Below are 25,232 nucleotides of genomic sequence, written 5' to 3'. Positions count from 1 at the left end.
ATAGCTGTCAATTAAATTCAATAAAGATTTGGCCAAATTCCCTCTGATTTCATCCTACTTGGAGTCTGAGGCGGTGATCCTTTACTCTGAAAACTGCCCAGCAGGTGTATGAATAATAACTCCAAAAAATGCAGAGCCTTGACCATTTTAAAGAAGGCAACACCCCTTCTAAAAACATAACTGCTGAATTCATCAAAGAAACCTCACCCAATGCCTTGTGCTCCAAAAACCTGCGGAAAAGCGCAGTGTTCAGCTGAGCAAAGAAATACTCTTCCACTGTTTATTTTGGTTATTGTTTTTCATCCTTAACGAGAAGCAAATCAATTAACAGGACTTATGACACTGTAGTTAGTCACCTAAGGGAAAGTATTATTAGCCTCATTAACTTGGAGAATCCTTCCAGCTCACATCTAGAGTTAATCATCGTACGGACCCACGACTAACCCTGCCGGACAATCCTGTGACGTGCGGAAACCCCACCTCTTTGACCTAGGCCGGGGCAATACCCCGTGAGTAACCGCTGGTGCCCCAAGTCCACTCGCGCGGACAGGAAACAGTTACCGAAAAAGGCGAAGTGCGGGGGTGGGGGACGTCTTCCCGGCCCCACCCTTGAAAGTTGCAGGGAGTGGCACCCCAAGAACTTTGGCAGATCGTTCTGTGTCGCCGCCGCTCAGGGAGGTCGGCTCCAGCTTTCCCTGCCTGAGCCAATCTGCCCTGCCTGCCAAGCCCCTCCTTCCCTGCACCTTTAAGGGCTGGGAGAAGAGAGTGTCGGCTGAGGTTCCCTTCTTAAGAAGTCGCACCGGTTTTTCGAGCTCCGCTCTGCGCCCGGGGAGCCACGGCAGCGGCGAGCGGGCGCCTCCGAGTGAGTCACTGTTTGGAAATGGAGTGGGCGGGCAAGGGTGTGAGAGAATGAATGATGTCAGGAGCGCGCAAGGCGGCGGGCGGGGAGAGCGGGCCGCGGGGCCGCGGTAAACACGGAGCGCCGCGCAGCGGGCCGAGCGGGGAGACCCCGCCCTCGGCGCGCACGGAGCCTTTCTCGGCCGCTCGAGCCCGACCGGTGCTGCAGCGCCGCCGAGAGCGGCCTCGGAGGCGGCAGCCGCGGGAGCGACCCGGAGAACGGCTTGCTTGGTGGGGCCGAGGCAGGATAGGGCTAGACCCCCGAGCAAACTTTGCAGGGGCTTCAGCCGGGGGCGGCTGCGGCAGCCAGCTCCGGCCCCTAGTGGAGCCCGGCCCGGGAGCTAGTGCCTCGGGCTGGGAAGGTCTGGAGCCCCAGCTGAGAGCGGGTAAGGAGCACCCGAGGGGCCCGGGAGGAGGATGGGCTGGAAAAGCGGCGCGGCGCGGGGAAGGGAGGGTGGACTGCGAACGCGGACGTGGCTCTAATTCGACCCCCAGTCGCCCCGCCCCAGGGCATCCTTCCTTGATTTTGCCTGGTAGAGGATGGACGTGTGTCTTCGTCTCCTTGCTCGGAGCGTTCAACTCATTCATTTGCAGTCATTGCGGGTAACTTGGTCCTGCCGGTGAAAGGACCCAGATTGAACCGTAGGTTGTCCAGAGCCACTCTGGAGGTCAGGGCTGAAGTTCCGGAGCTGGAGGAGGGACTGTCTTGAAGCTTCTTTGAGAGGCACTTATCGATGATGTGTGAACAGTAAGAGCCCAGGTCTGGGCTGCCCGCACAGAAACCTTTCAACATTGGGCATTCCAGAGTTACTCCTTAGGAAAGGGAGGTCTGGTGTTTCAGCGCACGTAGGTAGGAGCGGAGCTGCCTACTTCTTTGAGGTACGGATAGTTAATAGCCCGCGGCAACGCCTTATAACAACTCTAATGTCAGGTTCTGTCATTTTTTTTTAAATATCAACCTTTACCATTCTGTTTCGTCTTGCTTGCTCTAATAAGACCATAACATCATTTTGACACGTATGTTAAATTTTTGAAGAGATTCGGTTGTTTAGTGTCTCTGGGTAGGCGTGGATTTTGAACTTTTCAAATCCTTGGTTTTACTCCTCGTCTCATCTATTATCGGTGGGTTCTCAGTTACACTAAACACTCGGAACCAGGAAAACGGGACTGTAACTACTTCAGAGGCTAGTAATGAGGATTAAAGCTCAGAAGACCTGTCATGATGTCTGGCGTGAAGCCGACCTCAACGAATTTTAACTGTTCATGTATAAAGAGTGTGTTCCAGCTGGCATAGGTAATCATCAATTAATTTCCACAACATTTCCTACTTACAGACCTGGTGGGTTGAGGTTTAGCGTGTGAAATCCTTTGGCAGGTTCCTCAGAGTGTGGTGACGACTTCAGGAAGTTAAATGTTTCCTTGTGGATACCCGTAAGATTTGGTGTGTGTGCGTGTGTTAGTCGCCCAGTCGTGGCCCACTCTTTGCGACCCCATGGACTATAACCCGCCAGGCTCCTCTGTCCATGGAATTCTCCAGGCAAGAATGCTGGAGTGGGTAGCCATTCCTTCCCTGCTCCAAGGCATCTTCCTGACCCAGGAATCGAACCCAGGTCTTCCGCATTGCAGGCGGTTTTCAGGAAGTTAAATGCTTCCTTGTGGATACCAGAAAGATTTGGGGTGCCCACGCCATATTAGGGAAACTGCCATTCACTGTTTAAACAGAGTCAGAGCAGTGGCTGAAAGTGACAAATGGAATTTGGAGTTAGATTGGGTGTGTGGAGAACTCTCTACTTTACCCTTAACTGGTTTTTTTTTTTTTTTTTTGTCTTAAAAAGAATCAGTACAAAAACATAGTCCTTTCCTTCCTTGCTTTGCTGCTTGTCTCACTTCACAGTAGTCTTCTGGTTGAAGTGTTTTTTTTTTTTTTTTAATGAGTTAATGTTTAATTTGATTTCTCTAGTTTCATTTTTAAGCAGAGCTGGTTGACTTATGAACATGGAGAGAAACACTTGGACACCTTTGGGTTACTGCCCCTTGTCCTCGGTTTCTCTTTTCACAGAATTTTATAAAAGCCTCTAGGAACTATTTGGAGGGATAGGAGCATTTGTTCAGGTGTTATATTAACAACATTTGTTGTTACCATATCTACAACAACTTTTAGGGTCAAAGGTCACAGGGAATCCTCCCCACCCCCAGTGTGATGTAGAGATCTGGTCACCAGAATCCAGAAGACCTAAGGCTATCTGGGTGGTAACTTACTGGCTGTGTTGTTACTTTGAGCAGTTTACTTAAACTCTCTGGAATTCTTGTGGGACATTTAAATGAAATACAGGGAAAAAATAGAAATAATCTTACATCTATGCAAATTGACATTGGAATACAAATGAGAATTTTTTTCATGCTTAACCTTTATTCATTTCAAGAAGCTTTAAAAAGTTTGCAATTTATAACAATAGAAAACTATTACAATCGGTATTTTGACATCAGATATAGGAAGCTATGCACTTACTGTTTGTTTTGTTGCTAAACCATGTCCGGCTCTCTGCGACCCCATGGACTGTAACCTGCCAGGCTGCTCTGTCCATGAGATTTCCCAGGCAAGGATACTGGAGTGGATTGCCATTTCCTTCTCCACAAATGAGAACTTTTTTAAAAAGTGATACTTTGAAGTGAGATGTTGTTTTCTTTTTTAAAAAAGGAAGAATTACTGAGAATTCTAGACAGTTTCAGACTAGAGTAGCCTACTCACTTTTATCCAGTTCCCCTGTGGGGGATTTGAAGCCTCCATCCTGAACTATAATTATCAGGTATTTGTTGAGTTGGTGAATGTTTAGTGAGCAGCTACTATATTCCAGCCACTGTGCTAGGTACTAGCAATGCTAAGATGACAGAGGCACTGTAACTGGCTTTCAGTCTGGTAGAAATAGCCCCTAAGCTTTGATTATGGAGAGGAAGAAAGAGAGAACGGTAGGGAATTGGAAGGAACCAGAAGTGACTACACCATGATAGGCTGCCTTCCACTGATAATTTGAGGTCTATTGTGACTTCACTTTCACTTTTCACTTTCATGCATTGGAGAAGGAAATGGCAACCCACTCCAGTATTCTTGCCTGGAGAATCCCAGGGATGGCAGAGCCTGGTGGGCTGCTGTCTATGGGGTCGCACAGAGTCAAACTTAAGTTTTAAGTCACTGAAGTGACTTAGCAGCAGCAGCAGCTATCTAAAGTATGCTGAATTGGGGCTCATAAGCTATGAGGCTGAACAATGTAAGTATGCTTTGCTTTACCCAGTAAAAATATTATAGACAAATTTAGCCATTAAATAATTTTAAACATATCAGAGTGGACTTGTTTAAATGAAATCTAAGGGGTAAAATCGGTTCAACCAAGATTTACGTACTGTGAGGAAAGAAAGCACTGTTTTAAATTTTAAGAGAATAATCACTGTGTGAATAGTATTTCAATTTATTTTTCCTCATAAGTAGTATATAACTAAAAAAAAATAAGTATTATGTTACATGTAGAGGTTTAAGTACAAGGTAATCAAATCAGCCACCACCCAAAAAATTCTTAGTGTTATGTTCTTAAATCCTTTCTGACCTGTATTGCACTTACTCTGAGCCAGGCAATGTGCCAGTTACTCTATATATTTAGGATCCCCTGTTATGCTCACCCCAACCCTATGAGTTAGGTATGATTATGGAGGAAAAGGCTGATTTAGAGAAATTAATTTTCCTAAAGTTACACAGCTAGAAAATTATTCTCTACGAAATTGGTTTGTTTTCTAACTTTTTTTTAAAATCCCCATCCAAATATGGATGGCTCTATATCACTAAAATATATGCTTAAACGACATCTTTTATAGTTTTCAGTTGAATGACTACATCTCAAGCAGTCCCCTATTGTTGGACAGTTAGTTTCCAGTTTTCACTATTTTAAACAACTCTGCAGTAAATATTCTTCTGGCTGTATCTGTGTGCAATTCATGATTATTTTAGTCATTTTGCATTTTAAAAAGTGAATTTTGATCTTTAATTTATGTGCCTTTTTTTTCCCCCACCATATTCAGGATTAGAAAACTTTCTCCTTTCTCTTTAAACTTTGTTTTAATTTCTATGTTCCTTTAGTGTTTCTCATAAGATTTCAGCAGTAGGATCAACATTCTCTGTGGAGCTGCACAATAGGTCCATAGCTCATTACCCAAGGGATTTATCTGATGAAAATGGAACACAGAGGCTTTCTTAAAGAACTATTTGTGTTTGTATTATTGCTATTAGACAGAAAACTGAACTTCTTTTATGGGGAAATATAGCAGAATGGAGTAGTACTGACTTTGCCAGACAGAAAAGAATTAAAAAAAAACTTATTGAAGGAGAGTTGATCAACAGTGTTGTGTTAATTTCTGCTGTACAGCAGAGTGACTGAGTTATACATATTTATTCTTTTTCATATTCTTTTCCATTATGGTTTATCGCAGGATATTGAATATAGGTTTCTGTGCTATATAGCAGGACCTTATTGTCTGTCTCTCCTATATGTAATAAATTGCGCTGTTAACCCCAAACTCCCAATCCTTCCTTTCCCTACCCTAGTTCCTTCCATGGCAATCACAAATCTGTAATTTATGTCTTTGAGTCTGTTTCTGTTCTGTAGATATGTGCATTTGCATCTTATTTTAGATTCTACGTATAAGTGGTATCATATGGTGTTTGTCTTTCTCTTTCTGACTTTTTGCTTAGTATGATAATCTCTAGGTTCATCTCTGTTGCTGCAAATAGTATTATTTCATTCTTGTTATGGCTGAGTAATATTCCATTGTAAATATGTGTCACATCTTCTTTAGCCATTCTTCTGTCAATGGACATTTAGGTCGCTTCCATGTCTTGGCTATTGTAAATAATGCTGCTGTGAGTGTGTATCTCAGAAAAGAAATTCAGGTTCTACACATATTTCAGAAAAGAAATTCTGCTTCTGCAGTTTACATCATTGGTACTTAGTAGGATAGGCAGATTACGTTTTGCAGATATTACATTTAGCAGATTTATCACCAGGTTTAGAATAAGCTCTTTCATTTTTAAATAGGTCATCTTTAAAGAAAATCTTAGAGACTTCCCTGGTGGTCAAGTGGTTAAGACTCCCTGCTTCCAATGCAGAGGGTGCAAGTTTGATCCCTGTTTGGGGAGTTAAGATCCCACATGCTGTGCGGCCAAAAAAAGAAAATCTTAGACATTTGTTCTTTGATCTCTTAAAAAGTGTATCATTGCTAAGACATTTTCCAGTTGATTTAATGAAAGTGCCAAAAAAAATCCGTTAGCTAGCTTTCATTATAGGTATAAAGCATATGTTCATTTAAACATTTCTCGAGTTTTATTATAATATCACACTGTCTTTGCTACTCTGAGTCATACTTTTTTCTTTTGGGTTTATATTTCCATATCCAACGCACATTACCTTATCCTCATGATTTTGATAAAGGATATTGGAAAATGAGTAGTATTCAATTCAACCTTTTTATATAGAAACTCAGATCAGTTCAATTTATTAATTCCTAACAATAATTATTAATTCAAAGCAGAATTTAAAGAAACAGCTAATAAAATTACAGTATAAATAGGATAATCCGTTATTTGATGATTGGTTTTCCTGCTGTAAAACCCTATATGATCATTTGCTTGCAGTTTAAAATTCAGCCTCAGAATTTTGTCACTTGGGACAAAATTAGTGATAAAACATTTTTATCACTGTTAGCTTGATAGTGTCACTTGACACTTTCAAACAAACTTGTACACGTTTAGTTTCTTTTTTAAAGCAACATTAGCTGAATTGAGTGTTTGTCTTATGTTTACATGTTTTCTTTCAGTGAATCCTTTGTACTCTTTAAAAAGAATAAAACCACATAATAAAAGTGTTAAAGAGAAGGGCATAAAAGGAGATGAAAGATCATTTTGAAGCCAAAGTGTCAGGAAAGACAGCTAGTTACTAAAAGTCAAATGAAGTAAAAGACTGGAAAGGCCCTTCAGGCCAGTGTCATTTCTCCACCTGGTAGCGCCTGTGCTGAGCTGTTTTGTTGTTGTGGTTCAGTCGCTAAGTAGTGTCAGATTCTTTGCGACCCCATGGACTGCAGCACACCAGGTTCCTCTGTCCCCCTCTGTCTCCCAGAGTTTGTTCAGATTTGTGTCCATTGAGCTGATGATGCTCTCTAACCATCTCATCCTCTGCCACCCCCTTCTTGTTTTGCCTTTAATCTTTCTCAGGGTGAAGGTCTTTTCCAATGATCCAGCTTTTTGCATCAGGTGGCCAAAATATTGAAGCTTCAGCTTCAGCAACAGTCCTTCCAGAGCTTCATTTAGGGCAGAAAGAGAGATACCCAAATGTTAGGGCTTGGCCTCAGGCAAAATTGTGAAATTAAGCTGAAATACTCACCGTAGGGTATCCTTAACTCTAAGTTTGCCTGACAGGACTTGCTTACAGAAGAAAGTGCTTGCTAAATACCTGTATAAGGGGAAATTGCAATCCAATTGAAACTGTGGACCTGGAAGCACCATATTTATGAAAAACTAGGACTGATTCAAAATTGGGAGGAGAGTATATGTCAAGGCTATATATTGTCACCCTGCTTATTTACTATAAATGCAGAGTACATCATGTGAAATGCCAGGCTGGATGAAGCACATGCTGGAATCAAGATTTCTGGGAGAAATAATCAACAACCTCAGATATGCAGATGATAACATTCTAATGGCAAAAAGGGAAGAGGAACTAAAGCGACCCTTGATGAGGGTTAAAGAGGAGACTGAAAAAGCTGGCTTCAAACTCAACAATCAAAAAACTAACATCATGGCATCCGATCCCATCAATTCTTGGCAAATAGATGGAGAAAAAGTGGAAACTGACAGACTTTATTTTCTTGGGCTCTAAAATCACTGTGGATGGTGACTGAAGCCATGAAATTAAAAGATGCCTGTTCCTTGGAAGAAAAGCTATGACAAACCTAGACAGCGTATTAAAAAGCAGAGACATTACTTTGCCAACAAAAGTTTGTATAGTCAAAGCTATGGTTTTTCCAGTAGTCATGTACGAATGTGAAAGTTGGACCATGAAGAAAGCTGAGCACTGACGAATTGATGCTTTTGAACTGTGGTGCTGGAGAAACTCTTTTAGAATCCCTTGGACACAAAGGAGATCAAACCAATCAATCCTAATGGAAATCAACTCTGAATATTCATTGGAAGGACTGATGCTGAAGCTCCAATACTTTGGCCACCTGATATGAAGAGCCGACTCATTGGAAAAGACTCTGATGCTGGGAAAGAATGAGGGTAGGAGGAGAAGGGGGTGACAGAGGATGAGATGGTTGGTGAGATGGATGATGAGATGGCATCACTGACTCAATGCACATGAGTTTGAGCACACTCCAGGAGATAGTGAAGGACAGGGAAGTCTGACATACTGCAGTCCATGGGGTTGCAAAGAGTCGGACATAGTGACTGAGCAACAACAACGGGAGATGAGTATCAACTCTAGAGTTTAATCACCTGTTTTTTGGTTTTGCTTTATTTATTTATTTATGACTTCGCTGGGTCTTTGTTGCTACGTGCGGGCTTTCTCTGGTTGCTGTAAGCTGGGGCTGCTCTCTAGTTGCGGTGCCTGGGCTTTTCTTTGTGGTGGTTTCTCTTGCTGTCGAGTACAGGCTCTAAGCAAGTGGGCTTCAGTAGTTGCGGCTCACAGGCTCTTAGAGCTCAGGCTCAGGAGTCGTGGCTCACGGACTTAGCTGATCCTCCACGGGTGGGACCTTCCTGGACCAGGGATCGAGCCCTTGTCCCCTGCATTGGGAGGTGGATTCTTAACCACTGGACCACTGAGGAAGTCCCTTTAAATAACCTCTTTTCAATTAAGATGATTAGAAATGCAAAATACTCGATGAGTCAAACTTTGTGAAAAAAGCTTTTCCATAAATGGGAGGGACTCGAGGGAGGAGTTGCCCTGGAGATGGGAAAACAGATATGAAAAGAAGGATGCAGATGTGCCAAAGGCAGATTCTGTGTCCCTTGGGAAGACATACCTAATCCCAAGGCTTGCTCCTGCTGTTGAAACTGGGATCACATGTGATCCTGGACGATCTGGCCTCCCAGGAGTGAAAATGCATGTTAGGGGCCTCTCTGACCTGCTCGGCTAATGAGAACCATCCTGGGAAATACCTCTTAACATGAACCCCTCCCAGATGGGCTAAGGATACTTTTCCTTACCTGTGAGTACTTTAAGTAGGTAGTCTGATCTGACTAGAGAAAGTGTGAAGGAATGAGTTTTCCTTTAGGGGTAGGAAAAAATGTTAATGAATAAGTGGTTTTGGATCAGGCATCACTTAGCTAACTGGGTTGCCAAGGTAGCAGCCCACCTCCAGTGAGAAGAGAAGACCTTTCAGGAAAAGACTGGCAGCAGTAGCTGAAAATGAAGCTGAACCTTAAGACAGAGAGATGCCCAATGCTGACCTAGACAGTATATTAAAAAGCAGAGACATTACTTTGCCAACAAAGGTCCGTCTAGTCAAGGCTGTGGTTTTTCCAGTAGTCATGTATGAATGTGAGAGTTGGACTATAAAGAAAGCTGAGTGCCAAAGAATTGATGCTTTTGAAGTGTGGTGCTGGAGAAGACTCTTGAGAGTCTCTTGGACTGCAAGGAGATCCAACCAGTCCATCCTAAAGGAGATCAGTCCTGGGTGTTCGTTGGAAGGACTGATGCTGAAGCTGAGACTCTAATACTTTGGCCACCTGAAGCGAAGAGCTGACTCATTCGAAAAGACCCTGATGCTGGGAAAGATTGAAGGCGGGAGAAGGGGATGACAGAGAATGAGATGGTTGGATGGCATCACCAACTCAATGGAGATGAGTTTGGGTAAACTCCGGGAGTTGGTGATGGACAGGGAGGCCTGGCTTGCTGCGGTCCATGTGGTCGCAAAGAGTCGGACACGACTGAGCAACTGAACTAAACTGAACGAGTTGGTTCTCCAAGTTTCACCAGACACAGAAGCCAGAGATAGTGCAGTGAAATAGTGATGGTTAAACAATGTTGAATACTCTTGAGTTAGGTTCTAGAGAAGATTAAATCACATTCTCTATCTTCAGGCAGCCCTGCACAATAGAAATTGTATTCTCTCCACTGTGGAAGTAGGGAAACAATTTAGAAAGGTCAATGTGCTCAAGGCTGCCAAGCTGGAAGGCCGAGGAGCAGGGCCCGCTGATTCTCACGCCTATGCTCTGCCCAGTAATCCCCCTCGGTGTTCTGTAATCTCTCCGCTTGCTTTGGAGATACAGCAGGTTTGCAGGTTTGAGGTTTGATGGGTTGTATTTTGATACGTGGTTGTGTCTACCACCCATCTCCTGGAATGTTTCTCTGGTCTGAGCTGCCTTCAGGCCGTGAAGTAACACCAGAGAGACGAAGGCCCCATAGGCTTACTCAGGCCAGCTTGGATTGATTTATGACCCAGAAACACCCCTTACCATCAGGTGACGTATGAGCAACTTCCTGGGATGAATCTCCATTTCCTGGGTGTGAAATGGGAGTAAGATAGTATTTACTTCCTGAGGTAAGTATGAATCATACTACTTTATGTGTGTAAAACCCTGAGGCTAATGCTTGGTTCATTGTTAATATTTGGTGGCTCAGCCATCACTTTTTTGCATATAGACTCTATTTCTCACTTTTAAAACAAAGGATTCATTCCTATTGTCTCAAGGATCAGATTGTGTCTCATTATTTCTCATGAAGTTAACGTATTTTTTTTTAATTTTATTTTATTTTTAAACTTTACATAATTGTATTAGTTTTGCCAAATATCAAAATGAATCCACCACAGGTATACATGTGTTCCCTGTCCTGAACCCTCCTCCCTCCTCCCTCCCCATTCCATCCCTCTGGGTCGTCCCAGTGCACCAGCCCCAAGCATCCAGTATCGTGCATCGAACCTGGACTGGCAACTCGTTTCATACATGATATTTTACATGTTTCAATGCCATTTTTAGGTAATGGAACGACCATTTGTCAAATCTCGCCTCTATTGTAGGGTCTGGGTTCTATCTCTTACCCTCTCCTCTTCCTTTCTTTCGGGGTTAAAAGAAGATTTTTTTTAATTGATCATCCATTGCCACTGAATTCAAGAACTTTCATAAGAAGTGTATAACATCAGCTGTGAACGCTGACAAGCCTTCCAGGCTGCCACCGCGATATGCCAGCCCTCTCCGCAGATGCTGGTAGCCGTGGTGAGCCCAGCACCACAGTCCCTCAGAGCCCGGCCTTCTGAGGAGGATTGTACCATGAGCCCCACTGTTCCAGAAAGTGCCAAGGCCATTAAGGATCACAGACCCTACTGTCCTCCCTGGACAGTATGCTGGGCATCTTTCTTTAGGAGGCCCTGAGACGATTTATCTAACACAGCTGCTACTGTTTTCTGAGATTTGCATTGGATCTGTAAGTTCTTTAACCATCCAGTTATTACTGCCCCATAGTTGCTTCCAAACTTTAGTATCAGCAAAGGGCATTTTTTTTCTGTTAAATTAACATCTGTGTGTGTGTGTGTGTGTGTGTAAGTTTATAAGCAGCAAGCAGGAACATTTACAATTTTATTTTCCAAATACTTAAAGTGCCCACTCTGTGCCAGGGTTTGCTCTGAACACTTAGAATACTTCTTCATCTGTTCCTCCTTCAACACTCTGAGACAGATGTTATTACCCCCTTTTTAAGAATCCTCTTTTGAGAAACAGTAGGCAAGTTTTTTGTAGGCAAGTTAAGTTACTTGCCTACAGTCACACAGGCGGTATGAGGCAAATCTGGGTCTTGAAAGCGGACAGTTTGGCTGTGGTGTCTAAGCACCGCACTGTTGTTTGTAGAAATCTAGTGTATATCTCGGAGAAGGTGATGGCACCCTACTCCAGTACTCTTGCCTGGAAAATCCCATGAGCGGAGGAGCCTGGTAGGCTGCAGTCCATGGGGTCGCTAAGAGTCGGACACGACTGAGCGACTTCACTTTCACCTTTCACTTTCATGCACTGGAGAAGGAAATGGCAACCCACTCCAGTGTTCTTGCCTGGAGAGTCCCAGGGACGGGGGAGCCTGGTGGGCTGCCGTCTATGGGGTCGCCCAGAGTCGGACACGACTGAAGTGGCTTAGCAGCAGCGGCAGCAGCGTGTATCTCACACTTCGGGTCCAATTTTGTCCTTGCACATGCAGTTTTAGCAAAGAAACATCACAGCTGTCCATACATGCTTACTCCTTATGATTTACCATGTCGAGGACTACAGCTAGGCCACACACTTGTGTCGCTATCGAAATATGTTGATGATATGGTATCATCAAACATTTTTCTGTATAAGCTTGTAAGACCTCAATCAGGCTGCGTGTTTTGTCTGGAAAAGGAGCAGTGAATTCTTTCTCCCAGTCCCCTGATCAGTACACTCAACTGAACCTATTCCTGCTACTTTAATATTACTTATTTTTTAAGTTTTAGGCTTTCACTTATTATAAATTAAAATATTAAAAAATCCTCATTGTAAGAGAATAGCTTGAACATGTGAGAGGTTTCTTTAAATGTTTGCTAATTACTCTTGGACAAGGTGGCAGGCAGAATATGGTACCCCAAAGATGTGTACATCCAAACCCCCAGAAACGATGAATCTGTTATGTTACTTGGCTGTGAGGGATTAAGGTTGCTAATCAGCAGACTAAGGCTACAGAGACTATCCGGGGTTATCTGGGTAGACCCAGTGTAATCACCACAGTCCTTATAAGTGGAAAAGAGAAGAAGAGTCAAAGAGTTGGCACCATTAGAAAAAGCCAAACAGCCATTGCCAACTTCGAAGATAGAAGGAGGCCCTGGACCAAGGGATGCACGTGATCTCAAAGAAGCTGTGGAAGGCCGGGAAGTGGATTCGGGCCTCCAGAAAGGAGCACAGTCCTGCTGACATTTCAGTGTTAACCCACCGAGTACCCTTTTGGACTTCTGATTTCTCAAACTGTAAGAGAAGAAATTTGAGTTATTTTAAGCCAGTGAATTTATAGTAACTTATACAGCAGCAACAGGAAACTGATAATACAGACAGTTACTGGAACAATCAGTGCTTTGATTTTTTTTTTCCCCTTTATGCCAGCCCTGTGAGAGAGCTGCTTAATCTCACGACTTATTATATGGACAGGTCAGGTATAGCAGTGTTTACACTTTGGAGGTTGTTTTAGTTTGCATGTAAACTGAACCACTTTAGAGGGATTTAGCTTTTGATAATTCTATACATTTGTATATTTGTATACAAGTAAATGGGCTTCCCAGGTGGCTCTGTGGGTAAAGAAACTGCCTGAAATGCAGGAGATGCCCGAGATAGGGGTTTGATTCCTGGATTGGGAAGATCCCCAGGAGGAGGGCAGGGCAACCCACACCAGTATTCTTGCCTAGAGAATCCCATGGGCAGTGCAGCCTGGCAGGCTATAGTCCATAGGTCTCAAAGAGTCAGACATGACTGAAGCCAACTGAGCACAGCCCAGCACACAAATATATACTGTCCATTTTAAATGACCGTATCAAGGTTTTAGCAAAAAAAGAAAAGTCTTGTTGATTCCAGAGCAGGTTGAGCCTCTTAGCCGTTCATCAGATTTGCCTAACAGAAATGTGGCCCTGCACCCCACGTGGCACTCCTTATAGGCTTGCATTTGTTTAGGCTAAGATGATGGTCCGCATATGATGCTGGTGATGGCTGTGGGTGTTATTGCTTGAGTTTTGACTCCAGATTCCTTTTATTTTATTTTAGTTTTTTTATTGAGGTATAGTATATTACTTTCAGGTATGCAATGTAGTGATTCACATTTATGGATTATACTCCATTTATAGGAATTATAAGGTATTGACTGTATCCCCTGCGCTATACAACATACCCTTGTATGTGTGAATGCTCACACAGTCAGTCGTGTCTGACTCTTTGTAACACCTGGACCTTGGCCTGCAAAGCTCCTCTGTCCATGGCATTCTCCAGGTAAGAATACTGAGTGGGTTGCCATGCCCTCCTCCAGGGGATCTTCCTGAAACAGGGATCGAACCTGTGTCTCCTGCAGTGAAGGCAGATTCTTTACCGCTGAGCCACTGGGGAAGCCACAACATATCCTTATAGCTTATTTATTTTATACATAGTAGTTGGTGTTTCTTAGTCCCTTATCCCTATCTTGCTCCTTCTCTCTCCCCACTGGTAACCATTAGTTTAGTCTCTATATCTGTGAGTCCGTTTCTGTTTTGGTTTATTTGCTAGTTTGTTTTTCTTAGATTCCACATATAAGTAATAACATAAAAGATTGGTCTTTTTCTGTCCAACCTATTTCACTAAGCATACTATGTCCTCCAGGTCCATCTGTGTTGTCGTATATGGCAAACTTTCCTCCCTTTTTATGGCTGAGTAATATTCTGTTATATGTACATTATCTCACATCTTTATCCATTTTTCTGTTCTCTTTGGAAGGAAAGTTATGACCAACCTAGACAGCATATTAAAAAGCAGAGATATTACTTTGCCAACACAGGTCTATCTAGTCAAGACTATAGTTTTTCCAGTGGTCATGCATGAATGTGAGAGTTGGACTATAAAGAAAACTGAGAGCAGAATTGATGCTTTTGAATTGTGGTGTTGGAGAAGACTCTTGAGAGTCCCTTGGACTGCAAGGAGATCCAACCAGTCCATCCTAAAGGAGATCAGTCCTGGGTGTTCATTGGAAGGACTGATGTTGAAGCTGAAACTCCAATACTTTGGCCACCTGATGCGAAGAGCTGACTCATTGGAAAAGACCCTGATGCTGGGAAAGATTGAAGGCAGGAGGAGAAGGGGATGACAGAGAATGAGATGGTTGGATGGCATCACCAACTCAATGGACATGGGTTTGAGTGGACCCTGGGAGTTGACGATGGACAGGGAGGCCTGGCTTGCTGCGGTTCATGGGGTTGGAAAGAGTTGGACACGACTGAGCGACTGAATTGAACTGAACTGAGGCACTTAAGTTGCCTCCATATCTTGCCCGTTGTAAATAATGCTGCTGTGAACACTGGGCTGCCTGTATCCTTTCACATTAGTGTTTTCATTTTCAAATGTATACCCAGGAGCAGGATGGCTGGCTCGTATTGTAGCTTTATTTTTCTTTTTTGAGGAACTTCCACATTGTTTTCCACAGTGGCTGCATCAATTTGCATTCCCAATAGCTATGTGCAATGTTCCTTTTTCTTCATATCCTCACCAACATTTGTGGTCTTTTTGATAACAGTCATTCTGATGGATGCGAGTCAGAGTCTTTTTACTTCTTTTCTTTTTAAAAAATTTTTGGCCATGCCACTCGGCTTGCTAGATCTTAGTTCCCCAACCAGGAATCACATTCACACCGCCTGCTGTGAAAGCCTGGAGTCTTAACTACTGGACCACCAGGGAAGTCCCTCGCTTTATATTTTTAAAATCTCTTACTTGCTCTGCTTGCCTAGCAGTGTTATTATGAATTCTTTGAGAGCAGGAGCACTTCTATACAAGGGCTTTTCAAACTGTAATGAATTAAAACAAATAAAAAGTAGTATCATACATTGGGTCATCTGTAGTAAGTACCTAGAGGTTGTAGACCCTGGAGTAGACAGTATCTTGGAATCAGTATGTCAATTATGGAAATTTAAAATAGCAAGAATTATCATAATGAATGCGGTTAGTTTGGGGGTTTTGATTTTTAAGGAATCCTCCAATAACAATCTTACGTTGTGATTTGGAGACTGCTTGCATCAGTTAAGGATTGCCTTTTGTGCAAAGTAGAAATAGCACCGGCATAAGAACTAAAATCTTGGGAATTTTCCTGCTTAAGAAATGAAATAAGGGATAATAAAGGATTTTGGGTAATTTTAAAGAAATATGGGTGACCATTAACTAGATGATGTTATCTATATCTATAGTGATTTCTTTGCAATCCCATGGACTGTAGCCTGCCAGGCTCCCCTGTCCATGGAATTCTTCAGGCAAGATATTGGAATTGATAACCATTCCCTTCTCCAGAGGATCTTACTGACCCAGGGATGGAACCCAGATCTCCTGCATTGCAGGCAGATTCTTTACCATCTGAGCTACCAGGGAAGCCCTTTTCACAGAGGGAATAGACTGTCTCGTGTAGAAGTAGAATAAAAACTGGAAACTCTTAAAACCATGGTGATGGGATATTTGGAGTCACTTTGCTAAAAACACATTTTATTTAACCAATATATTAAACTGTTATCATATTTAATATTAATATTAATGTAAACATTCTTGACGTTTTAACTTTTTTTCTAAATCTTCCAGAAATCCGGTGTGTATTCTGCACTGACTGTACATCTAGGCTTAAGATTGGCCATGCTTCAAGTGCTCAGGAGTCACGTGGGCTTAGTGGCTGCTTTGCCAGGCATTGCAGCTCTGACCAGCCTTATCCTTAAGGAACAATACCCTGCATGAGTCTGAGGTTATCCTTAGAACATCCCTTAATACTTGTCATCCATGACTTTGGTGTGTTGTGTTTTATAAACTGGATTATATCCTGGCATTACTAGAGAAAACTGGTTCTGGTTCCTTTTGCTAGAAAGAACAGGCTGAACAGTACAGTGAAATATCTCTCTAAGGTTATCTGTAATATAAATTTGTGAATATCAGTGCCAGGCAGTGTGCCTGGGCCTATAAATGAAATATTTAGATTATTAGATTCATGTGTATAGAAAGGATGGCTGCTCATATACCTTTGTGAGCTGTGATAAGTGGGATGTGGTGGTATATGCCCTGGTCTTCACTCTTTTCTTGCCTTGTTTATATGCATGATGTTGCTTACTAATTTGTGTTCTTGTTCAGTTGCTTATTGTGACAATTTAGGAAGCAAGGCCACTGTAAAGCCTAGATCAGAGAAATCGTTACTTGATATCAAATATCAGTCTGCCAGGAATAGATAAGATTAGACTGTAAGAAGACTCAGGTTCAGTATGAGAAGGAGAGAAGAAGAGAGAGAGGGATAAGAAGCAAGAGGGTGATGCGGGGAGAGAAGCAGGGAGAGACGGAGGAAGGAAGGAAGGAGAGGGCACTTCTGTGCAGGAAAATCGCCTAAATGCAGAGGAAGGAAATCACGATGGATGATTTTGTGGCAAAAAATTCCCCCAGCCACTGGACAAGCTGATGTTCTCACTGAGGTCTAATAGACTTCATAGACTTTATCAAATACCTATACTAAACAGGTAGCTGAGATTAGACCCAAGCCCTCCTTGGTTTCTTCTGAAATTGATTAATGCATCCAATACTATTTTTTAATACTTGCTATGTGCTAGACTTTATTCTTGATTCTAGATTCAGTGAGCAATAGACAATCAAATGTTTCTACCCTTAATGGAGATTGTATGAGTTTAATGTGTTAAGACAGGAGAAAGTGCTGAAAAGGGAGGTTGAGCGGATGATTAGCAAGTAAAACTAATAAACAAGATCAGTTCAGACTTGGACCGGTTCTTTAAAGAAAATATGCTGAGAGTGACTGGGGAATCCTACCCGAGCATGGTCAGGAAAGTTTTGTCAAAGAGGTTGAACTTGCACTCAGATGTGAAGGCTGAGAAGGAGCCAGCAGAGGGGACAGGCTAAGTGCTTGGTTACACAAGGGAAGGCAGGAAGGCCAGTCTGGCCACAGTGTTTGAGCAGGGAGGGGTGAGAAAGCAGGTGTCCAGGCACGCAGGACCCAGTGAGGAGGGGCGTGTGTGCTAAGTCGCTCCAGTCTGTGTCCAACTCTTTGTGACCCCAGGGACCATAGCCCGCCAGATTCCTCTGTCCATGGGATTCTCCAGGCATGAATACTGGAACAGGTTGCATACCCTCCTTCAGGGGATCTTCCCAACCCAGGGATCGAACCTGTGTCTCTTACCTCCTGCTTTGAGAGGCGAGTTCTTTGCCACTGATGCCACCTGGGAAGCCCAATTTTGTAAGTTTTACTCCAAATGCAATGAGAAAGCATTGTGCAGTGATCTAAGAAGGAGAGGCAGGGCATTCTCTGGTGGTCAAGTGGCTAATACTCCAAGCTCCCAATGCAGGGGGCCCAGGTTCAATCCCTTGTTAGGGAACTAGATCCCATATACTGCAACTAAGAGTCCACATCCTGCAACTGAAGACCCGCGTGGTATGCTGCGATGAGGATCGTAGCTTCTGCGTGCTGCAGCTAAGACCTGGCACAGCCAAATCCATAAGTTTTTTTTTTTTTAAAGAAGGAGAGACACATGACCCGATGGGGGCTGGAGCTGTGTGGTGGTATTAGAGATGGAGAGCAGTGGATGGATTTGAGAGGTCTGGAGACAGAATTGACAAGACTTAATGGATAGGCCTGGATGGGTGAAATGACAGAGTAGGAGAAATCAAGCACAAATCCTGTTTGCTTTTTTTTTTGTTTTTTCTGGATGCAGGGATTGTAGCGAATAGGGTTCTATTTTGGCCAGCTAGTTGCCTAGCTGACATCCTAATGGAGAGAGTTGTCAAACGACCAGCAATGATGCTGAAAACTGCATTCAGGAACAAGATCATGGCCAGTGGTGTCAGCATAGAAGTGCTATATAAAGTGATGCGAAGTCTAGAGTCACCTGGGGAGATTTTGGAGGCCAAGAAGAGAGGCAGAGATTAGGCTGTGCAGACTAACAGAATTAATAAATAGATCAAGCGGGGGGACACCCAGGAGTAACCAGCGAGGTAGGAGGAGGACCAAAAAGGCAGCCTTCCAGATGCCAACAAAATTGAGTGTGTAAAGCAGGATGGAGTAATCAGTTCTGTTCTGAGTTTTCGAGCTGAGTACGATGAGAACGCGCTGTTCGTTGGGTTTTTACAATGCGGAGGGTTCCTTTACGTGGTGATCTTGTTGAGCGTTTTAGAGGACTGATTTCAAGCACAAATGCCTTGACTGCCAGCCTCCCCCTCACTCTTTCCCTTCTCTCCATCACCCCCATGGGCTAGGTGTCCCCTCTTTGTTCCAGAATAGTTGGGCCTTTCTCTGTCACTGGACAACCATACTGTAATATGATTTTCTGCTGAAACTGTTTCTTCCAGACTGAGCTCCTTGGGAGCAAAATTTTTTTTTCTTTTTTTTTTTTCAATTTCCTAGCATGATGTAGGCACTCAACACATGGTTTCTAAATTAATGAGTATTCTCGAATACTGCCTTTTTGCCTGCATTATTTACCCCTGTGTGGTGTCAGGCAGAAGCTGGCGAAGAGCCCAGGTTTCCTGATTCTCAACCTGCTGCCCTCAGCCTTCCGCAGCCACTGTCTGGCCTGGGCTCAGGGTGTATTTTGCTCAGGATGGCCCCACTTCCCCTCCCCATTCTCCCCAGTGGCCAGTGATTGGTCTGGGAGGCCAGCTTAGCTCTAATGCCCTCTTGGGTGTTTTCCCTGTACCTGGTCCCCTGTACCTTCTTGGGAGCCACATGTGAAAACCTGTGGAAATCACTTCTTGTCTATTTCAGGAACCTCATCTCTTCTGTACCTCAGAGTTCTTTTGTGTGATCTGCACTTGCTCCGTACAATTCATCATTTTGAAAGCTTTTATTTGCCTCCTTGCATACTTTAGTATCTTAAAGGCCAAGTCGCGACTGACTGAAGCAACCCCCAAATGGTTCTTTTTAGCAAGTTTCCTTTTTTTCTTCGTGGTAGTTATTTTCCCGCCAAGGCTGTGTGAAAGTGTTTTTTCCTTCTGTACTACTTCTATCATTTGGTTTTCCACTTCATTATCCTCCTGCCACAACAACCCAATTATCCTAGTTGCTGTGGAGATATTAAGTGCATTGTTAATAATGGAGGATTATTCCTTTAGGTGGAAGAATAGAAACAAGAGAAGGATATAAATCTTGTTTTTGTGCAAATGTCTCCTGGTAACGGCAATGACTAAGTGGTACTGGAGACTGTGGTGTGGAAATGTCTATATGGGGTTGGTTTATGTTTTTAGAAAGGATTCAGTTCAGTTCAGTCACTCAGTCGTGTCTGACTCTCTGCGACTCCATGAATTGCAGCACGCCAGGCCTCCCTGTTCATCACCATCTCCCAGAGTTCACTCAGACTCACGTCCATCGAGTCGGTGATGCTATCTAGCCATCTCATCCTCTGTTGTCCCCTTCTCCTCCTGCCCCCAATCCCTCCCAGCATCAGAGTCTTTTCCAATGAGTCAGCTCTTCGCATGAGGTGGCCAAAGTACTGGAGTTTCAGCTTTAGCATCATTCCTTCCAAAGAACACCCAGGACCAATTTCCTTTAGAATGGACTGGTTGGATCTCCTTACAGTCCAAGGGACTCTCAAGAGTCTTCTCCAACACCACAGTTCAAAAGCATCAATTCTTTGGCGCTCAGCTTTCTTCACAGTCCAACTCTCACATCCATACATGACCACTGGAAAAACCATAGCCTTGACTAGCTGGACCTTTGTTGGCAAAGTAATGTCTCTGCTTTTCAATATGCTATCTAGGTTGGTCATAACTTTCCTTCCAAGGAGTAAGCGTCTTTTAATTTCATGGCTGCAATCACCATCTGCAGTGATTTTTGGAGCCCCCCAAAATAAAGCCTGACACTGTTTCCACTGTTTCCCCATCTATTTCCCATGAAGTGATGGGACCGGATGCCATGATCTTAGTTTTCTGAATATTGAGCTTTAAGCCAACTTCTTCACTCTCCTCTTTCACTTTCATCAAGAGGCTTTTTAGTTCCTCTTCACTTTCTGCCATAAGGGTGGTGTCATCTGCATATCTGAGGTTATTGATATTTCTTCTGGCAAGGATTAGCTTTCTTAATTAAAGAAAATATTACTTTAAGCTTCTGGTCCTGTTAGAAGTTAATTCCTATGTTAATACTTTACTCTTCATTCTTTAATTTGTATCTTTTAATTTGTAAGTGCAGGCTCACTAGTTTGTTTAATAGGATGTTGCTTCATGTGGACAAAATCTTCTGTGGACTTTAGTTTTTTACAATTTTCTTCTTTTTTTTTTACAATTCAATTCTTAAAACCTTTTTTTTTCTTTTAAAAACTTCACTAAAGGAGACACATTTTAATATTGTTCATCTGATCTGTGTTTCATGACATCTTGCCATGTTCCATGGACTCTGTTATAATTAAGGTGATTATGTGTCCTGATGGGGCTTCCCAGGTGGTGTTAGTGGTAAAGAACCTGCCTGCCAGTGCAGGAAACATAAGTAGACATTGGATCCATCCCTGGGTCAGGAAGATCTCCTGGAGAAGGGAATGGCAGCCCACTCCAATATTCTGTCCTGGAGAATCCCATGGACAGAGGAGCCTGGCGGGCTGCAGCCCATGGGGTTGCAAAGAGTTGGACACGACTGAAGTGACTTAGCATGCATACATGCAGTGTGTCCTGATTGCCTGGGACAGTTCCTGTGTATACATACTGCCCTGGTGTGGTTACTGGTTTTTAAATTATTTGCTTATTTATTTATTTTTAGCTGTGCTGGGTCTTCGTTGCCACACGGAGTTTGCTCCGGTTGCAGCAAGTGGGGGCTACTCTCTAGTCGCGGTGCAGACTTCTCATTGCAGCGGCCTCTCTTGTTGTGGAGCGCAGGCTTCAGGAGTTGCAGCTTGCGGGCTCAGTAGTTATGGCTCCCAGCCTCTAGAGCACAGGCTCACTAGCTGTTGCACGTGGGCTTAGTTATTTGGCTGCATGTGGGATCTTCCCGGACCAGGGATTGAGCCCATGTCTCCTGCATTGGCAGGCAGATTCTTTCCCACTGAGCCACTAGGGAAGCCCCCTGGTGTAATTATTAGTAAATCTCTCTTTTACTCAGAACTGGCCTGGTTAGGATATTAAGTTAAATGGCCACCCAAATTAAAGGCTATACTTAATAGGAAACTGAGGTAACGAAGTGTTTTATATTTTTTGTTTTCATCCATGTAATTTATGGATAGATATATATGAATATATATGTAGATTATATACATACATATAAAGGTATGTGTGTTTTTTTCTTTTAGTTTTTCCATTTAACCCAAATCACACCTTGTTGTACCACCAAATCATGGGCTTTTTGTTTGAATTAACACCATCAAAGCGCCAGCATCTTTTCATCCTGCACATCTCAACTTTAATGCCCCTTCCTCAAGGGGGTCCTTTCTTGTCCTCTGTCTAAAGTTAGTTTCTCCTCTTATTTTCTCTCGGCACTGCTGATCCACGTTCACAGTTTGTAATTAGGTACTTGTTTCCTTCTTTTGACAGGATGTCTCCCACCCTGGGTGGTAGGCTCCATGAGGGGATGGACCATGTCTGTTTGTTTCCAGGAGTTTACCCTACCTGGCACAAACCAGACACTTGCTGGTTCTTGTCAAACCCTTCCCTGTGACCAACTTTTATTTCTCTGACATACAGAAGGGTGTGTCAGGACCCTTTTCCAGAGATTGACTGCAAGAGATGGTCTCCAGTCCTCCTGATTCACTTTTTGTTGTTGTTCGGTTGGTGAAGTGTGTCTGACTCTTTGTGACCCCATGGACTGCAGCACACCAGGCTTACCTGTCCTCCATTGTCTCCCGGAGTTTGCTCAAATTCATGTCCATTGAATCGGTAATACTATCTAACCATCTCATCCTCTGCTGCCTCCTTCTTCTTCTGCCTTCAATCTTTCTCAGCATCAGGGTTTTTTCCAGTGAGTTGGCTGTTCACATCAGGTGGCCAAAGTATTGGAGCTTCAGCATCAGTCCTTCCAATGAATATTCAGGATTGATTTCCTTTAGGATTGACTAGTTTGATCTCCTTGCAGTCCAAGGGACTCTCACAAGAGTCTTCTCTAGCACCACAGTTCAAAAGCATCATTTCTTTGGCTCTTATCCTTCTTTATGGTCCAACTCTCACTTCCGTACTTTCTTTTAAAATCACTTTGGGGTCTTCTTGACCCCAGAGTGTAACCTGACAGAAATTTTTCCAAGGATCTTAGATCAATTATAAAAACTTAAGTATGATTCTCAGAGTTGTTATAATAATAAACCTGATATTAAGGGAAATGGACTGGGGAAGGAATGTGCCTATTTTTTAAATGCAAGATTGAATATCTAGATAGCACTCTTTATTCTTTAAGGTGTCCAAGATTTTAAAAGACCTTTCCTTTCTTATTCTAGCAACCATTGTTCTACTTGAGGGTGTGTCAGTAATGAAACTGCTAAAAGAGAGATGGGGCCATGGAATAGTTTGGGCCATACACCCATTCCACAGGTGGGGTGAGGGGCGAGGATAGGCTGATGTGAACTAGAGGTGACGTGCATTTGGCAGAGGGAAACAAAACTTGACAGACAGGAAGTCATTTCAAATCAGGACAGCTGAGATGATATCAGCCCCTGAAAATAGATCTGCCCACCTAGGAGGAGTCGGGTTATGTGTTACCACAGTGGAGTTTATCTTAGAGAAAATATGACATGAGGAAATCAAGAAGATGAACAGGTCTTTTGGTTTGCTGATAACAATGACAAATATATATCTTTCTATAGTATCGAGATATTTGGCAAGTTCTAAACTATAAGTTTAATTGGAAAAAGTAAAAGAAAAAACATATATAGCTTATGTGTATATATATATGCATATATGTATATAACCCAGGTATATATCCATCTATATTTATTACTAAAGGTAATATATGATGTTAGACCCTAAGTTTCATTTCTGTTTTTCGCCCCCTTTGCCAAACACTTGAGCCCCTTCCCTATTCTGCCATCATCATTAAAGAAAATGAGGCTGGATTCTTATTTTAAATGATGTGCTTGAACCTAGATTCCAAAATACTATTTGAAAAAATAAGGTTGGGTACAAACTCCCTTTTTCATGTAAGTGATTAATTAGCTATTTTTGAATTCTAAGAATCCTTTGATCCTTTACAACATGAAACTTGAAAACAAGAAAATATTGACAGAAGGCATTTATTTGTGTGTTTCGGCTGTACTGGGCTTTCGTTGTAGCACTCAGGCTTTCTCTGGTTGCGGCCGGTGGGGCCTCCTCTTGGTCCTGGTGCACACGCTTCTCATTGAGGTGGCTTCTCTTGTTGCAGAGCACGGGCCCTAAAGCGCATGGCCTTCAGTAGCTGTGGCTCCATGGCATGTGGCACCAGCTTAGTTGCTCCGTGGCATGTGGGATCTTCCCAGACCAGGGATCGAACCCATCCCCCCTGCATTGGTAGGTGGATTCTTAACCACTGGACCACCAAGGAAGGTCCTGACAGAGTGATTGTTTAAAAATCACTTGTCTTCAAATACATTTTTATTCATTTATATGAGATTTGATTATATCCTAATGAGAATTTAGATAGTTTGTTTTAGTGTAACTGATTTAACAAATATAGTGGTCTGATGAGCCAGCTTTATTATTATTATTATTTTTTATCAACCACAAGTGTTACTGCTGCTGCTGCTAAGTTGCTTCAGTCGTGTCCGACTCTGTGCAACCCCATAGACGGCAGCCCACCAGGCTCCCCCGTCCCTGGGATTCTCCAGGCAAGAACACTGGAGTGGGTTGCCATTTCCTTCTCCAATGCATGAAAGTGAAAAGTGAAAGTGAAGTTGCTCAGTCGTGTCCAACTCTTAGCTACCCCATGGACTGCAGCCTACCAGGCTCCTTCATCAATGGGACTTTCCAGGCAAGAGTACTGGAGTGGGGTGCCATTGTAGTTGCTAAATATTGTGTCGGGAAAGGGAAGTAGTGGAAGTGTGTGGTGTCAGCTGGGAGCTGCCACAGTCAGGGCTGTCCAGGAGCCACAGAGGGAGCAAAACGTGTGACTCCAGCAGGAAACTGGAGCTGGAGCTCTGAGGTCCAGAGTCCTGAGGTGTGCCTCCATCCTAAGGATGGCTTCGCAGGAAGAGGTGCAAAGATCCCACACCCTTTGAGGCATCACTGAGAGGAGAATTACCATGCAGGGTGTGCACAGGGGCTCAGGGTGACCGACTGAGTCTACCTGCCCGTGGCTCCGTGTGTAGTTTTCAGCTGTAGCTCACAGAAGCCTTAAGAAGGCTGTTTGAAGCGCAAATGTTTCACTTTAAAATCACAGTATAAAAACTTACCTGGAATTTTGCAAATGGCTGAAGAGATATCTCTTGGGACCTGGCTGTTATTTCTGTGGTCAATTTCTGTCTTATTGGCAGATGTGCTTGTGTTAGCTATGTCTTCTTAGCTGATAGCAAAGCTCTTGACCTCAAGGTTCCTTGAGGCAAGCACTTTGGGAACACTTCACTCAGTCAGTTCAGTTCAGTCACTCAGTCGTGTCTGACTCTTTGCAACCCCATGAATCACAGCACACCAGGCCTCCTGTCCATCACCAACTCCCGGAGTTCACTCA

The 25,232-nt window shown here is 43.2% G+C and overlaps 1 protein-coding gene across 4 annotated transcripts in view; it reads left to right on the top strand.

Moving 5' to 3' along the window:
- The first annotated feature begins 659 nt into the window (after nt 1-659).
- Nucleotides 660-25,232, top strand: part of SGMS2 (sphingomyelin synthase 2) — a 96,512-nt gene continuing 71,939 nt past the window's right edge. For 2 of the 4 annotated variants that reach the window (XM_006061879.3, XM_006061878.3), the window contains exon 1: nt 660-862. The gene's annotated coding sequence lies outside the window, so the exon portion shown is untranslated. Of the gene's footprint in view, nt 863-987; nt 1,284-25,232 lie in introns of those variants that run through there. The other 2 variants (XM_006061876.4, XM_006061877.4) reach the window with 1 other exon arrangement.

The sequence above is a fragment of the Bubalus bubalis genome, chromosome 7 (genome assembly GCF_019923935.1).
Source record: "Bubalus bubalis isolate 160015118507 breed Murrah chromosome 7, NDDB_SH_1, whole genome shotgun sequence".
Classification (NCBI taxonomy): domain Eukaryota; kingdom Metazoa; phylum Chordata; class Mammalia; order Artiodactyla; family Bovidae; genus Bubalus; species Bubalus bubalis.
Note: the sequence above shows the minus strand (reverse complement) of the source record. Positions and strands in the feature narration are given on the sequence as shown.